Source organism: Limulus polyphemus, unplaced genomic scaffold (genome assembly GCF_000517525.1).
Source record: "Limulus polyphemus unplaced genomic scaffold, Limulus_polyphemus-2.1.2 Scaffold4421, whole genome shotgun sequence".
Classification (NCBI taxonomy): domain Eukaryota; kingdom Metazoa; phylum Arthropoda; class Merostomata; order Xiphosura; family Limulidae; genus Limulus; species Limulus polyphemus.
In genome coordinates this window covers 54,049-59,053 of record NW_013670031.1, presented here as the reverse complement: position 1 = coordinate 59,053, position 5,005 = coordinate 54,049, and the positions used below count along the sequence as shown (strand labels likewise).

The window sequence follows — 5,005 nt, the reverse complement described above, 5'->3', positions numbered from 1 at the left end:
ATCCATTTCATAGTGAGCAGTATCCTTCCTAGATGGTAACAGGTATCATCCATTTCATAGTGAGCAGTATCCTTCCTAGATGGTAACAGGTATTATCCATTTCCAAGAGACAAAAAAAAAAAAGGAAGAAAGGTAACTTAAAGCAACATCAGCTTCTTGGCTTTAAGCAACCAAGTCTTATGTGAAACAAGCACTAATTTCTGAATAAATACTGTATGATTACAAGATATAAATTTGAGAATGTGTCAGTTATGCAGGTAGCGTGTAATACTGGGTTAGTATGAGTATTTTAAGGAACCTTGGATTTAGCAGAAGATAGTCTAGTACAACTTGAATGTCAATAATCGGTCCAGCAATCCAATGAAAGTCATGGTCTAACATAAGTAAACTGCAAGTGCACATAATGTTTTGTGTATTAATAATGATTATTATTTTGGTTTGGTTTGTTTTGAATTTTGCGCAAAGCTACACAAGGGCTATCTGTGCTAGCCATGCCTAATTTGGCAGTGAAAAACTAGAGCAGTGGTTCCCAGCCTGTGGACCCCGGACCCCTGGGGGTCCGCAAAGATAATACCACCTCATTAAACAAGAAAGTTTTTTAATTCTGCTGTTCTTTTAATTGCACACTCAGTTATATATGTCTTTTATTTGATAGTGAAAAATGAAAAACAAGTCAATCATTAGTAAGAAAAACAGTTTGTTGGGTAGATGGAATCTTTCGAAAAACATGGGGGTTCTTGGTGGTGAAAAGGTTGGGAACAGCTGGACTAGAAGGAAGGCAGCTAGTCATCACCACCCAGCACCAACTCTTGGGCTACTCTTTTACCAATAAATAGTGGGATTGACTGTAACATTATAATGCCCCCATTGCTGAAAGGGCGAGCATATAGGTGGGACGGGCATCTGGGTGAAAGAAATAAGAAATATTCTCATCCTTACTGAAGCAGTTTTGAGACAGTCCAAAGAGAGGAAAAAGTTTGTACAGCAGTTGCAGTGATTTTTACCTCAGACAGACCATTCTACCCAGACATCTACAACATGCCAAGTTTAAACTCAGCTGAGAGTTAAGTGACCACCCATACATCCAGATGTTGTGATACAGCAAAACTAAGGACCAACCAACTAGGTAGACAAGACTTTTAGTTTTGACCAACAAGCAACAGGTACAGAAAAGCCAATATCATACTGTGAAAAATACTGCTACAGCTCCAGGAAAATATAGAAAAGTCCAAGTCAAACAACTTGGCCACTGATTTAGGAGAAGTGCAATGAACAATCTACCTGAAGAAGTGTGGTGGTTAGACCAAGTTCTGACATTGGGTAAATCTTTCACACCTCAACAGGAAAGCATTCAGGTTGTCCTTCTATTCATCAAGTTTGGGAAGTTTAGTTTAGCTGGCTCTGATACCATTGTCATTCTTGGATCCTCCATATTTCTGTTGGTGAGCTTGGTGATCTCAATTTGTGTTCTTATTCTCTCTATTTCCAGTCTCTCATTTTCTTCTTTCTTCTCCTTGCTTCTCTGCCTGTGCTCTTCTCTTTCTAGGTCTTGTTGTTCAATAATAAACTCTCATACATCGTCATGTATGAGCCCAAGTCACTTGCCCCTATCTTTCCACTTATTAAAGTTAGTCAACATGATTATATAGTGTAGTTATGTCCTCTACAATATTTTTGCTACCACTACAACTGTATATATATATAGACGCACTATATAAACTATCTAAATCATAACACTCGTATTAAACTGAAACAGTCGTGTATATTTAACACAGCAATAGTAAACGTCTGAAGGCTAGAAAATGGCTTTACCTAGATCTGGTCACTCTACCTGCAAGAAAGACTACCCTGCCTCAGCTCCTAACTCATTGTATACCAAACTGTACAGCCATCCTCGTGTAGGAAATGTCATTTCAGAGACTTAAGGATACTCAATGGAATATCATCGAGTCTGGCCATTTACCTTGTCAGGAATGTCACAACAACTCTGTAACGAAAATATCCCAGTCATGGTATCAAAATTTAACCTTTCCTTTACTCTATTATAATTTCCAGCTCAAAATTATCCAGACCTTTCCTCATGAGTTCAAGCATTCTCAACTGATGGAAAAATGGTTCATATTGGTGAAACTTACCCACCAATGTCACCTTACTCCTGATTCTTGTTAGGGTTAGGCACCCTACTTCAAGGAAAAGCTCCCTGTTTGTCCACCATTCATCAATCTTTTGCATGAAGATTTACTTTTAAATATTCATTTAGGATACTGGTTTATGGAATGTATTCCCCAAACTTGAAATTAGTTCATTTTGGAAACAAAGAGAGAGGAAACAAATGCACAAATCCAAACAATCTTTACTTAATACAGAACAATAAAGCAAATGTTTCTCATGAATGTGTGGAACTCGTAAAAGATGTGTAAGAAACCTTCAATAGTTTCTCTTAACAGTTCAAGTGTGATCCAGCTTGTAAGTTAATCTAAAAAGAAAACACTGACTCCCTCAAAAGAGAAAGTTAAAACACATTTACTTAAGGAAAATGTTAAATCTAAAAATTCCACAAGAATTCTTACACTCACAAAGCCTTAAATGTAAAAGTATAAAAATAAATTCAGCAGAAATCTATTACAAAGGTCTGCTGAACATTGATGACTGTGAAATTCTCTAGCTCCTGGGGCAAGCTTGGCCTTATGTAAGAAAAACAAAAGTATACACAAGGCCAGGCCCCACATTAGGCAAGTAGTTCACCTGTTTATAACATGTTGTGTGAAAAGGGCATGACAGCTCCCTACATATTATCTGATTTGCTGACAAGATAAACAGCTGTCTCTCTAACTAGAAGTTATCTTTCTTATAAGAGAACAGGGATAGAAAAAACAAAACAATTACAAACATACTATGTGCTGTAGAAAATGGGAAAGCTGAGTAACTTACTTGAGCAAATAACTACATCTAAAGTGGACACAATAAAAAAATATAATATTTTGAAAAATTCTTACTCATTAACCAAGGGAGTAAACAACACACAGTATGATTCCATATTACCATATCATATTATACAGTTGTCCATACTACTGACAGACAAGAAACAACAAAGGCTGTATGATGAATCCTTTATGCACCTTTGTCATATTTATCCTAATCAGAATGGTGCCTATTAATCATGATCTTTTTTTTTACCTTCAAGCCAATTTTTATTCTATCTTTTGAGTTTCTCTTCTCATCCTGTAATAGTCTCACTAACTAATTAACTGATTGTGATGGAACCTTACTGAAAACTTTGTCTATGCCTAGATAAAAATCATTAATAATAACAGCCTCATCTTTGCATGCAAAACTTCTATTAAAAAGCTGCAATAAATTAATGAGAAATTAAACCCCTTTTTAAAGTCAAATTGAAAATGTTTAATCAAACTCCTAAAATGTATCTTCAAGATGACTTTACACATAATCCTTAGCAATGGATTTCAATACAACTCAGGCTAATTAGCCTGCAATTCCATTGATCTTCTTCTACTCTAAACCCTTCATTTTAAAGGTAAGTATTTTATTGGTTGACTTCCAATAATCAGTAATTCTGTGTATCTATACTCTTCTGAAAAAATTCTGTTTATATACCCATTATTTCAATGTTTAAACTCTTTAGTCTTACAATAAATCTCTCCTAAGATTGAAACTTGAGTATATGTGGTTACTAAGCTATTCAAAAACACAATTATATTTAATAATAACAGATAAGAATTAAGATCTTCCCTGACTTTAAAGATATCACACAGCACAAATTATATCATCATCATCATTTGTAGCAAAAACGTTGTTTAACATTTGAACTAAGTATGTAATCCTCTTCTATAGCATCATTTCCATTTAAATAGCCCCCGAGTGGCACAGTGGTATGTCTGCAGACTTACAATGTGCTTAATTGTTTGTTTGTTTGTTTTTGAATTTCGCGCAAAGCTACACAAGGGCTATCTGCACTAGCCGTCCCTAATTTAGCAGTGTAAAATTAGAGGGAAGGCAGATAGTCATCACCACCCACCGCCAACTCTTGGGCTACTCTTTTACCAACGAATAGTGGGATTGACTGTCACATTATAACGCCCCCATGGCTGATAGAGCGAGCATGTTTGGTGTGACGGGGATTCGAACCCACGACCCTCAGATTGTGGGTCGAGCGCCTTATCCACCTGGCCATGCCGGGCCCACAATGTGCTTAACTTCAAACAAACAAACCATTTAAATTTAGTAAAACCTCAATGGTTTATTTAAATTTTTATAATTTTTTTACTCTCAGCATAAAAATCTATTAAATACATATTTACTTTATAAGTTACAAGCTTTTAAAGTTCCCTTTTTTTAGCCTCACTATAGTTTTCTTAACCAGTTTTATTTCAATATTCTACCAAACCTTCCATTTTAATGGTGATTTTCATATTCCTGAAATATAATTCATTAAAATTTCATTATCTAAGTACTATTTATGATCTGCCCTATGATTTGAAAAAAATTATTTAAAAGAAATACAGCATTTCTCAGCAAATTTAATACACATAGTAAGATAATCCCAAGCATCACTCACACTTTTCCTGTGTAAGTTTCCCAATTTGATCAGTCAGTCTTTGTCAAGTCAGCAACAGTATCTATCTTGCACTAAGTCTAAAATAAAAACATCAAGAGTAAATATATCGTGGCCACTTCTATTAAATAATCTTGAACAATAACATTTCTTACTATGTCCTCAGAACTGAAAACAAGGCCATATAGCATCTTTTCTAGTATGTTCTTTAACATGTTGATTGAAAACAAATTCCCACTATATTGATTGATTCCTCAACATCAAATGTATAGGAATGATATTTATCCAGTCTATATAAAAAAAAAAAAAAGAGTATATTACGATAACAAAATAAAACTACTTTTATTAGCAGCATAACAGTCTTTGTGTGCACATTCCTAATGTTGTAAGATATATTTCCAATGTTTTAATTTAAATGTTAACTAGAGAGCA

At 34.8% G+C, this 5,005-nt stretch overlaps 1 protein-coding gene across 1 annotated transcript in view; it reads right to left on the bottom strand.

Annotated features, from left to right (window-relative positions):
• The window catches only part of LOC111088778 (serine/threonine-protein kinase tricorner-like), a gene marked incomplete at its 3' end in the record, with an annotated part of 38,018 nt that extends 33,358 nt beyond the window's left edge, over positions 1–4,660 (bottom strand). The window contains exon 1 of the mRNA XM_022399741.1: positions 4,577–4,660. The remainder of the gene's footprint in view (positions 1–4,576) is intronic.
• Positions 4,661–5,005: the final 345 nt, after the last annotated feature.